This window comes from Corvus cornix, chromosome 12 (genome assembly GCF_000738735.6).
Source record: "Corvus cornix cornix isolate S_Up_H32 chromosome 12, ASM73873v5, whole genome shotgun sequence".
Classification (NCBI taxonomy): domain Eukaryota; kingdom Metazoa; phylum Chordata; class Aves; order Passeriformes; family Corvidae; genus Corvus; species Corvus cornix.
Genome location: NC_046342.1, coordinates 12928404 through 12941692, shown reverse-complemented (window position 1 = coordinate 12941692; position 13289 = coordinate 12928404). Strand labels below are relative to the sequence as shown.

The following is a 13289-nucleotide window of genomic DNA, read 5'->3' as shown; positions in this document are numbered from 1 at the left end:
ATGGTCAGAAGCAAACATGGACCTGCTTCAGAATAGTTTTATTTGGGAATGGGGAGAGTCAGAGATAAGTGGCAACATTTGATATGAAAGAGATAAAACCACAACTGTGCTTCTCAGGGAACAGTTTCTCTCTTGTATGCATGGTTAAAAATGGGACTGAATTTGCATGTGTGCTTATGATCCCCAGAGTGGGTCAGGGCCTTTCTGTATTACGGAAGCACAGAACAGAAAAGCAGCCACAAAAAACCTACATCAGAGGCAGAAATTACTTTTCTGCTCCAGGATTAAGTGTATTCATCACATCATCTTAGCTAGAATTTTTGTGGCTTGGTTTCCTTTGTTCGGCTGCTTTGCATGAATATTAAAGGATGATTTGGGGAGGAAGACAAAGTGTCTCTTAAGAAACAGAAACACAAAGAAAAAAACCTTTTGTTTGCAAGTGCACCAGACCTTATAAAAGTATATAATCCATGGATCATTGGCACGATCAAGTGTAATGGCTCCAAAAGAGCCATTGTGTTAATGTGGCCGATGAGCACGAGTACTGCCTCTGCATACTAAAAATTCTCATGAAAATTTAAGAAACATGCAGATAGTGGATAAGTGAAGCATATAGCTGTTTTTAGAAATTGAGAACACAGCACTGTAAGTCTCATCAGAACGTAGAATAAACCACCAGCAAAATGTAACTTTAGTAACATCTGATATTTTTTCTCAGATAAAGTAACTGATTTTTTGACAAAGGAAATGAAGCAGGTCTCATTCATCTGGACTTCATAAAGGGTTTTGATATAATACCATTTGGGAAATTACTAGTTAAGCAAGAGAAGTTGGGGAATAGTAGAGGAAATCTAAAGTAGGCAACGAAGTATCTAAAAGAGAGAGAACAATTTAAAGGGAAAGCATTGCAATGAAAAGAGCATGCTAATGGAGTTCTTCAAAGACTCATTTAATATTTTCATTAATGAGCATGACACAGAAAGGAAAATGTAGTAATTTCCTCAAAACAGAAAACCAGGTGAGATAATCAATGCAGAAGAGGACTAGAATAACATGTGGGTCAACTTAGATGATTTGATGATCTCAGAAATACAAACTGAAGGGCATTTGATATTGCACACTGCAAAGTCATGAGTTCAAAGATGAAAAAGGATTTTTGCTTTTAATTGGTGAAAGTCTACAAAAGGATACTGCAAGAGAACTGTAAGGACTAATGCAAAATAGAAGAGAGAACACTTCATCTTAGGATGTATCAGGAAGGTATGGGAAACAGTATTCCATTTAGACAGTGATGTAAGACCTGATCTTGAATATGAGTGAGAATCCCAGCCTGAAAGAACAGGATTACTAATGTGATTAAAGAAAATGCATAGAATTTGACTTGTCTAGTCAGAAAAAACAGAGGCTGGGAAAGGTTCTGATTAATGTCTGCCAACAATGAAGAGAGGCAAACACCTGACATAGAGGGTAAATATTTAAATTAAAAGTATTGCCAATAATGGGCAGTTTCACATTGGCAATGCATTTGTTTTAGCTGAAAATTAGGAGATTTTGGCCATTGGAGGAGCGACATGCTGTAACAACTTCCAATAGGAATAAGTGTCAAACATCCAGCGGTCTCTTAATACAGGATGTGAACAGTTTGTGAATGGGATGAACGGGAGATAGTGGTGGCAGCTCCCAAGCTGGGAATCCATTTGTGTCCCAGATGTGATTCTATGCAATAATACATTTTGAACAGTAATCTTACTAACTAACTTCTGAGTGACCAATCCATGACCTTGGCCCACGGTCATGCGATTCAGACAGACAGTTCCTAACTCAGACTTATGTCACATCTTGTATCACTTTGCATGAGAACTTGTATTGCTTTCCATCTTACCGCGTTATACTGCAGCTGAACTTTTGCATCCCAGAACTTCTGTACTTTAAAACAAATGTATAGTTTGTTTTCTAAGTAATTCTAAGTAATTTTATTTGTACCCTTCTTGATTGTTTCCTTTTATAATTTTGTTCTTTAACTTTTCACAAATTTGTAGCTAAATATTCTGTTTTATTGTGCAACTAATCTGTTTATTTCCAAATCTTAATCTGGGTTGAGTTTTTTGACACCCATTAACTTTTGATTTTATTCAGCAATGACTAAGACTGAATGACATTAATGAAGTAGAGAGAGATGGACAGAGACAGAATTTAGAGCCTCAAAAGAATATTCTGATGTTGCTGTGCATTAAGTCACCCCAAGACAAAATGATACAGTATTAATTATATATTTACTGTCACATTCTGTACGGCAGGAAAAAGTGGGAACTTGCTTGAAATCCTCTGTTTTTTACCTTTTTCTGCTTCCTAGGATTTATTCCACTTCAATCCTTTGCTATGTAACCTTTTTTCTGTGAGGTCTCAAAGAAGTCTGTCAGATCCATCTCAGTCAATTCCTTAAGATCCTTTGGTTGAATGTGATTTAGATCTTCTGAATAATAAATATTTAAATTATCTAAATATTCTTTTACTTCCTTTTTATTAATTCTGCTGCTAGATATTCCCAAACCTCATTAATATTTATCTCACTGAGCTCCATGCTTTCCTTTTCTTTTATATTAAATACAGGGAAAAAATGTAGATGTTGAGCAATCCTTTTTCTCTCTGGCCAGTATCAGCTGACCTTCCTTTTGATTTAGGAGATATTTGTTTTCTTTTATCCATAGTGTATTTATTTTCTTCATCTCTTCTCCCAGGTTACTCCATTAACTTGAATTCTATTTTGTCCTCTCCCATCGTTATTATTTTTATATTTCTGTATTACAGATGTAGCTGCTTGTATTTTTAGCTCTCATCTATTGTGTTCTTTTCCTTCTGTCGGTTTGTAAATGGACAGTGTTGCCATATTTATGACTAAGGGATTTTCTATGTAGGACTTGCAGACTGCCTCATAAAAATATTAAAATATGTGCTTTATATATTTGTCATATATGCAGCTATATAAGAATAATGCCTGTTCATTTTTGCTAATTTAAAATAGTGGAATTAGAAATAGCAGTTTAAGGATGGTTGTTGGATGCAGGTGTTTGAATCTGAAAACTGTGTGATTAAATGCTGGCATCATTGTAGCCTATGGGAATACTGCCATTTGTTTCAGCTGGGTTAGGGTTTTATTCTGATTCTGCATTTGTACATAGCTTTAACTTTAAGCCTCCAACGAGACTGATGGCTTTAGCAGAAGTTGCAACACAGTAACATTATTCCTCTGCTTAAGTGCTTGCTGAACTGGGACAATACTTTTCAGGTAAGAAATGTTTTCACACAGAGAAAAAATTTGTGTAGAATGAAGATGGCCCTATTTTACAGCTAATGAATAACTTGAGGGAATCCTTCATGTGCACTTGCTCAAAAAATAGTATTGAAATATTTATGGACAATGTATTATTTAAAAATATCTGGTATAGCCACACTCTCATTTGCGTGTTTTCCTGCAGTGCTCCATCCACAATACTTCAAAGAACAATTGAAACAATACTTTATTAATTATCATTAAGCAATAAAAACATCCTTAAATTGTGGCATTATGCAACCCTAATTCAAAACTGGAAGGACTTCAGTTTTTATTGTTGACATGACTTGATACAGGTTGCTATGTTTGGAAGTTTGGGGTATTGTCTAACAAAAATGCCTAAAAGTACTACTGCTATGCTATGACTACTATCACAGTATGGGTATCTATGTACACAAGTGTTTTTTAAACAATGATTTCTCCACAGAATCAAAACTTGAATCATGTAGATATTTGGAGTATCATGTAAGTTTAGGGCCTGGGGAGGTTTTCTAATTGTAGGGAATTCTCCAGGACATGCAGCTGATGTTGATACATGTTTGCAAGTGTGGCTGTGTCCCGAATATGTGTGCTTGAGACCACCCAAAAAATCACCAACAAGGGTATGAGCAAAAGTCAGATTTAATATTAAACTAGAAAGCACAACAGGCTCGTTAGCAAGATTCACTCTACTTACAAAGGACAACTAAGGCACAAGAAGGGAAAGCAAGCAACAAAAAACCCAAACAAAATCCAGGCAATCAAAGCAGAAATGAATAGAAAACTACCTAGGGGGGTGTGTGGATGTGTGTGTAAAGACAATGTAAACAAGGATGAAAAGGAATGCAGCCTAAAGCTTAACAACATTTAAACTTAACAGTACTTTAACTTAACTTATAGCTTAATTTATTGCTTAACCATAACAATCTAACAGAGAAATAACACTTAACAGCATTTATCCTAAATTATAACTATAACTTAACCTAACTTCCAGATTTGCTGTAGGATATGAGCAAATGACAGAAACAGTCAGCGCAAGATAAGGCACCTGTGGAAAAATTTGTCCCTCAGAAGTCAGGGAAAATCCTCATGTCCGATGCTTTTGCATCTCTCAAGAGGCGAAGGATCGGGCCTCGAGGAATGAGGGTGTCGGCCCAGTGCACGTCGTGTTTCGGCGATGCTCCAGGTATGGCAAACCTGAGGGTTTGCTGGCTCTGAGATGCATCCCACTCAGAGGGAGATTGCTGGTCACAGGCCCGCTGCGGCCCAGGAGAGCTCAAAGGGCCCCATCTTGGACCGCTGTTTACAGGGTTGCAAGAGAGCGGGCTTTAGTCATAACAATGTTTCATCCTGGCTACAGTCTGGGTTGGCACGTTCTTTCGAAGTGTGAGAATAGGAATGTTAGGCCAGAGAAATATTTTCCAAGGCTGGTCATGAGAAAAACAGAAGCTTGCTAGGAGTTCCTGGGAACAGACAGTGTTTTTTGGTATGCTCTGAAAGAGCTGATTCCAGGTGGTATTTTCAAGGACAAGGCCTAACAAACATTTCTCAGATCACACTGCAGCCTGGAAAGGAGTGGAGGGGTGGGGGTGGGGAATGCACCACCACAGGCTGAAAGCTAAGGTGGGACGATGGCACATTGCGTGGCTGCAGGCTTGGCACTTAAGGCTGGTCTATTAATATAGGCACCTTTTTCTCATCTGACTAATTTATTGGGTGTGAGTAGTTCTTTGAGCTGCATCATGAGTTTTCACAGAAGTTGCTTTCTTACGTTGTGCAATTAGAAGTCCCTCTATAGCAACGACAAGGAAGTACTCCCTCTTTCAAGTTCTCTGTGCAATTTCTTATTGCCAACTCAATAGATACTGAAATTTTGAATTTTGTAAAAATTAAGCTTTGCATGGTAAAAACAGACACTATATTAACTGCACTAAAGCCAAAGTTTATTGTAAATATCAGGGCTCCAGCTGTAGCTTTTTTATTGTAAAAGCTATCTTAACTATTTCATTCAGAATCAATAATGACAAATAAAACAAGATCTTCAGACACTATCTAAAAGGACAATATGCAGACTACATTTCAAAATCTCAGTCTGCTTTTACAGGTTATTAATAGGGATTACTTTTTATAATTCTTTTGTAATTCAGATTCCATCTGGTCTTAACTTATGCCCTAGAAAATGCAAGTTTAGATAGAGATCTTGAGTATCTGTCTTATTGGCTAGAGCTGCTTGGAGCTGTGGTGCCAAAAGAATGAATGTGAAAACTGGCATGCAATGAAGGCTGATAAATAGAGATGCAATAGCATGAAAATTATAGTTATGAATAAAAGATTTATCCTCAACCCCATGATTTTTTATATCATTTATATCATCATAGTATACAATTTTCCACTGTCACTTACTCCACGCTTCCAAGATTCTTCACAGGAAAGTAACTGATACTTTCAAGTCAGAAATACCAGCAATTGTTCAATAGCTAAACCAGGCAGTTGCAGGAGAAATGGCCATAACAATGAGCTGGAGCTGCTCATCTGGGATCATTTTGTTTATATTGATCTCTTGCCAGTGTTTGCACAGAATAAAATATCTTAGCCAGTCTGTAGTTCGGAAATAAATATAAATGTCTAAGGATGTACTGTCTTTATCCTTTCCCAAATCTTGGCTACAGGACACTTTCCAATTTGTTTGTCTTCTTTCTTAAGTATATAAAAGCCTTTTCATACCAAGAATAATTAAAGTAATAAAAAGACATTACTGGGCCCAACTAAATACAAAATGAATATTCCTAAATATTTACTAAAGGCTTGTTGCAACATGGCAGTGTTATTCAATATGGTCCCCATCATTAACAAGTAAACATGTATGAAAAATGGACAGAACCCCCACTACTTTTCCACTGTTGTGCAGCTTTAACTCCACAATTGTCTCCAGTGTGGCAATACATTACTGTTGAATTTCAAGCCCAGCACCTGCCAGAGGTTCTCTGTTCCCATAAAGGGAGGGAGTGGAAACAGAACGGTGCCCGCACTACTGGGTGCTCCTCTGCCTCTGTCACAGGTTCTTTGCCAGAGTATGATGTTTAAAACCTCAATTCAAACACTGTGCTCTGATTCTGGACCATCCTTTCTTTACCTCACATCCCTCCACATGTGGGGAAAGTGAGATGCCTCTTTGCTAAGCAAAGAGGGGAGAAACTGATGCAGGTAAATTCTTACAAACCATCTCTTGCAGACTCATATTTGTATCTTACTGAACGCTAAATAAAAAGCAGATACAACTTATGCTGTGCAGTAAAACTGCACTATGCACCATATTTACTGTATGTTTATTTGTAAGTGGAAAAATTCAGCATGATAACCATTCTTTGACATTTAATACTATTCATGTTTGATTACAGAAACAGAGTATGGATTTCAAGGTTAAAACCCTCATTGCACTTGAGGTGTTACAATCGGCTCATTACATGAGATACTGAACACAATGTACTTCCTATTGTGCAAGATTATGAAAATCTCCTTCCTGCATGAAATTATTACGGTTTTTCTAAGTCATGGGTGACCATGTTGGATAGTTCAGAGAAAGAATTTTCTGAATTTTAGATTTTCTAAAGTGAGTTGCAATGCATGCTTTAAAAGGCTTCCTCATATTCTTAAGTACAAAACAAACCCAAAAAAGCTAAAAGTGAATTTAACATGAAAACTCAGTTCAATTTTATCCCTCAGACTCCAGTGATATCTTTTTCACTGGCTTGTTTGACTGAAGGCAGGGTAAAAATATATGAACTTATTCTAAATCTTGAAATTTTTCATCAGATTCTGTTTGATTTAGTAAAATTTGTTCTGCACTGCTTAAGTTGATGTCAGTGTACAAATATTTACATATCTTAGTATTCTTCAGGTATAATCCTTCATAGCATTCAAGTGGAATGTCTGCAGTTTTGTAATAGGGAAAATACCTGCACAGGGATAGACTTTACATTTTATGCTAAATATATTAAAATTCAAATGAAGTCTTATGGAAAAGAGACTGAAACCAAGAGTCATTTATCAAACATCACATAAAAATTTTAGAGCAGCCAGAGCCAGATTCTGCTCCCTGTGGAGACAGATCATAGCAAAGGGTAGAACTGAGAATGTAGGTATTAGGAAAAAACATGGCAACCTTCTTTTTCAGCACTGTAAGTTGGTTATAATTTCACCTCAGTGCCCAAGGACAGGGTTGCACTCCTTCGAACACTGCTGCTGCAAGATGGAATAGTCTTTTACTGAGTTTCTACATATCCTATTATCTACATCCTATTCCAAATCTATCCATTGTATTGTGCTATGGTGTTACCAGATCCAACTGCATCCTGCTTTGCTTTTAAGCAGAGAGTGCATTTTGAGGACTGAGTGAGGACTAGAGAATCCTTCCCCATCTTACAGGAATCATAAAATATATCAGCTAAGTCAAGCCTTTTTGCCTACTCACTGCCTGAGTGGAATGCCAAGCTAGGTTAAAATTCTGCCTATAGCTTATAGTCATTCTCCTCTAACAAATATAAAATTCTCCTCTACCAAAATAAAAGGATTTTTTTCCCACCACTTATTTAAGGAAGCATACTACATTGCATTTAAATGTTCCTGTGTGGCCTCATGTTTGCGAGACTGGAATTTATTTGAATGTTTTTGTTGCCACTCTGTTGGCAATCACTCCAGGCTTGCTGTCTTGCCAACTAAGGGATCTTAACAGTACTATCTGTTTCTTGAGTAGCACCATTTTTCTCTGTATTGCTCTATTTGCTTCTCATGCTAATTTTGTTTTGCTTAGAAGTTTCTTGTGATAGGTATGCAGTTCTGCTTTGTACTCTAACCTTTTTCACAAAAAAAAAAAAAGTATGAAAGCAAACCAACAATTTAAAGACCATTGAGTTTCTCTATTGAATTATTTTGTTCTAAAAGACAAGCAGCTTCATAATGAATCCAGTTGGGAGGCTTATAAGGGACTGATTTGAAACCTCAAATATCTTGGTCTTCCCCTAGAATTTAGCAATATAGCTTTTGATTCATTCATGCAGCTTGTATTTTTATAAGGTTAGTCTCAGCTGGTAAGGCTCACTTCTAAACGCTTGCTAGGGAGCCCACAGCAGCCATGGCCAAAGAGTACTGATGAAAGAGAAAGCAGAGTGGCAGCCTTCAGTTAATTACTGTGAATCATCAATAAACCCACACCCCTTTAGATTCTCCCTCTCTCCAACCATTGGTAGTGGCACTTTACTGCTCCAGTTTGGAATGCTTTCCTTTCCCCAAAGGAGTGATATAGGTGAGAATAAAGTGACAAGACTGTGCTGAGACTGTGACACTGAGTGCTGTGAATTTTTGTCAGTCTTTGCACAGGGCCATGCCTGCTTCTAGTGCCGCCTTCCTACTTGCAGGCTATATTCCCAGATTAATGCCAGAGAAAACTGGTCATGGTCTTCTGTTAGGCAAGGAACACCTATTCAAAACTCCATGGGTTTCTTACTGAAAGAAATACAAGACAGGGCCATATGTCCTTCATTAAAACTCCCAAATATAAACAAGAATACATATTACCCGAACTATTAGTGATCCTAACCCAATGTCAACAAACAAAAAGCATATTGACATCCAGTTAATGCTTAAAGTAATAATTTTTACACATTCTGAACAGGAGTTGAGAAAACTGTTTGGCAACAGCTGCCAAATAAAGAATTTTTCAGGTCATATTTGTGATTTATGTTGGGTAAGAAATGGCACCAAACCAAAGTTTCTTAATGTCCGAATCATAATTGTGACACCTGGTGCGAAGCTTCCTCTTGCAGAAGTCACTTACACTAAGTTTGAATTTGCACTGGGTATTTGTGCTGTGCCATTTCCATTGTGGAGGCTCACTCTGCCCTCTTCGCAGTGACACGAGATCTATAGAGACAGCTTGGCAGGTCAGAAGGGGAGGACCACTGTTCTCAGTTGTTCCCAGTGCCTTATCTGACATGGGTAGCATGGCATGGGACCAGGGAGAGACTGTGCTACTCTGTGCACTGCTTCCCCACCAGCAGCTCCAGAGATCAACTGTCCTTGCAGCTGTTCCGAATGATTTTGAGGAACAGTAGTTTGATGATTCCCATTTACCAAAGGTACAGTAATAATATCAGTTCCTTATGACTTAAAAGGTCAAAATATGCTGCAATAAAAATTACTATGAGAGAGTATTTTAGAACAGTTTAAAACTTGTTCCTGTGTTTTCTAGCTCCTCTCCTTTGCTGACTGCATAGATACTCACAGAGGTATGAGCAGACAGAGTTTATGAAACCTACAGTCAGTTTTAAATCCCCCCATCCCCTTGAAAAAAGCATTTTCCAGGGAAACCAAACAAAAATAAATCTAAAAATACCAGAATATCCCTTACCTACTCAAAATAGAGCACAAAAAGGAAAACACAAAACATTTAAGCTATCAGGAGTGTGGAAACTCTTCAGCTTTCTCAGTTTTCTGTGGTCTAATCAAGAGTGCAACTGCATTTAAGTAGCTCCTGGCACAGCTGTTTCAACCACTGAATGTTTTTCACAAGCACAAGTATTGTCAAAGGGTAAGTTACATTTTTGTCAATACTTTATTATACTGTTCTCAAGGTAAGTTTCCTTCAGGTAATCTATGGATTCAAAGGACAAGCTCTAAGATAGGCTAGCAGAATTTGATTAAAAACAATAACCGATTGAAATTGGTTTTATGTGATTTAGAAAAAAGGTCCTTAAATGACATTGTGTCACTGACATATGGAAATTTTAGAAAAATTACTCCATAGCTATACCAAGCCCTTCAACATTAGTCCATCAACCAGTTTAAAATACATTTGAGTAAACCTCTGATTGGTTTTGTTACTTCCAGTGAGATGCTTACAAGAGAAATTTAGTCCCTTTTTCTCTGTAAAACAGAGCTCTAAACCGACTTAACTTATGAAATCTTCAGAGGGAAAAGATAATTTCAAGCTTCTCAAAATGAAACCCTTCATGTAAAAATTTTTGAATTTTATGTAAGTTCTGTAAATCCATATGAACCATATTTCTCACCCTGAGCTTGTCTGTAAGACTAGGCTTAGTTTGACAAAGACCAAAGATTGTAACCATGCTTACCTATGCTGCATTAAGAGCTCTGTGTGTCCCTCAACTTTCCTGCCTTCGTTTCTTCCTGTCTTCTAAAGCACAATACTTCCTAAGTAACATACTCAGTATATCTTGAAAACATTTTATAATTTCTTTTGACATACCATGTCAAACCAAGTGCCAAAACAAAAGCAATTTTTCCCTTGATTTTGCAAAAATGGTACTCCACTTTGATGTATGCCCTTGATAGTATAACAATATGATTATTCTTTGCATTAATATTCCCACCTATTGTTTAATAACTTCTGTAGATAACATATGTGATGCTCAACCTTTTCTTTTCTATTTAATTATTGTTATATGTGTTTTAGTTGCTCTGGTTCCTCACAAAATTGCCTAGCAGATTTTGAAGGTTAAATGAGTTTTCTGTTGTACATGAAAGCTTCCTTGCTTTTTTTTTTTGTGATAAAGATCCAGTTACTTTTATACTAAAATGCTCTTGCTTAAGGTTTGTGTTGCTCCTTTAATTAAATAGGCACCATATACCATCTTTTTTTCAAGCATTGCAGAAAAAATTAAAACCTGAACCAAAGTGAAAAACTTTACTGTTTTTAGAAACAGGTAATGACCGGTGATCATAAGAGTAAATTAAATACTGAAGTCTTTGTGTTTAAACCTGTTTGCTTTTCTGCCTTTTACTCTTATAGTTTTAACACTTTGTGTCCCTTGTGTAAACTGAGTATCTTACCAAAAATATTTGGGTAAAAAATACAGTAAGGAATTTCACTGCCCCTTAGTTTCAAACCACAAAATTGATTTATTTGAAAGAGAAGTTTTCCAGCATGAGGAGACAAAGATTGGTCTTCATTCTAAAGTACAATGTTAACAATCTAAAGAGTTACCTAATTTATTTAGTCTGTGCTGATTAACTTCATTCTTGATGGAGACAGTTGCTATTGCATGTGATGACAAATGAAACTCCCTCCTATGCTGCAAAGTTTTCTGACTAAATTGGCTGGTTTCCTACTAGTCTGAATGGCCACAGAGAGCATGAAAAAGGAAACAGATGAAAGAAAGACTTGTGGTGTTTTTTAGGGTTTTTTGCTGTTCTTAAAATTTGAATTCAAATTATCAAGCTGTGTTGATTTGAAAATTGGTGTTTATATTTTATTAATTGTATTGTGTGCTGTGACACATCTGTGAACCTACATCAATTAACCAGCTTCTTTTTCCAAGAATATGAGTGTTGTTTCAATTATCCTTTTGAAATTTTATTTGTGGCATGCTGTAATTATACCTTGCACATACATTTTGTAAAGTTTCCCATTGAACTGAGAAACTGTACATTGTGTTCACAAACCCCATCTTGTGTCTGCTGTTTTAAGCATGCTGTGAAAACTGGTCCTTTGTGCTCCAAATGTAAATTGGACATAGCTAATTGCACCTACTGCTGGTGAGCACGTTCAGTGAATGCCTATTTCTGGAGGGAAATGTGCCTCCACTCCTCATGCTTAGATAGAACTTCGAGTTCTCCTTCAGATGTGCTTCATTATTGGCAGGGGTAGGCTTCACTGCCAGTGCTTCTTATGGGAAACCAGAACATTTTGTACTTTACTTGTTGATATAAACCTGGAAATGTTTTCCTGGTTTGGATGTAGAATATTTCTCATTACTTTCCGTGCAAAACTCACTTCCTGAAACCCTGAGTGATGAACCTTATTCTGAAAGTAAAAGCAATCTTACACTCTTGTGCTGTTTGTAGAGTCCTTCACCCGACAGAGAGGTACAACACCTAACACAAAGAGAGGCTGCAGTTCTGTGGTAAGCTGCAGCTGCTGAGGTAGGGAAGAGGAAGGTTCAAAAAAGGATGTGGTGCTATTATTGAAAATTCAGAGTCATTTGTGGATGTCTTGTGGGCATAGTCAAGGGAAATGCACAGAGGTGTAAACTCAGCAGACATCTGGTGGTAACAAGTTACCAGAGAGGAATTAATGAATGGCTTCACAAAAGGGGCTGTTTTGGTTAGATGCAGTATCATTGTTACTCTGCCTGAAACATGAATCTGTTCCTGGTTTTGAGGAAAAGAGAAATGACTAAAAGCAAGTTAGAAGGAACAGCCAGTTGGTCCTAAAGAAGTAGTTGGTGAGTTGACCGGTGGAAATACACTGTGTCTTGAAGAAAAGTCTCTTAGTGAGAGCAAACCTGCATCACAGTAATGAAGAAGTGGAAGTGAAACTGTGTATGAACGCCTAAGGCCCAGCCCGCTTAGAATAGTGCTAATTCAACACATTACAATCTCTGTATCCCAGCTAAATAAAACCAACAAAATATAGCTTTAGAATTGAATACGAAATAAAGGAGTGAAAACTTCTTAAAAAAATCCTATGATAGTTTGCTGATTTTCTGATGGCTACACACTAAGATCTCACAGAAGCTTGTGGATTGTGAATTATATCATTTCACACAAAAAGAAGAAGTAAACACGCACTTTAAATTGCACAACCCAGCAGAAAGACCATGAGAAGAATCACCTTGTTATAGGAAAAAACTGCAGGATTTTCATTTACTTACACCATTTTTACTTCTTCAGAACTACTATGTTCCTACTTCTTGGATACACAACAAATATTGAGGCAAAAGACAATAAAAAGTTTGTTTGAAAAACAAACAATACATGCTATGTAACATCACAACTCTAAGGCTTGTAATTTAGTATCATGTAAGATAGTTTCACATGAAAACCATAGAATTCACTGAAAAAGAAATACAATTCTCATGCATCACAGAGGAAGATAGATTCTCATGTATCATTTTACAGGCAAAACACCTTTTATAAGGACCTGACTTACTGAAACTGTGAAATTGGCAAAGTCCAGATA

At 36.9% G+C, this 13289-nt stretch overlaps 1 protein-coding gene across 5 annotated transcripts in view; it reads left to right on the top strand.

Moving 5' to 3' along the window:
• Nucleotides 1-13289, top strand: part of FHIT (fragile histidine triad diadenosine triphosphatase) — a 620602-nt gene that overhangs the window by 43786 nt on the left and 563527 nt on the right. The window lies entirely within an intron of this gene.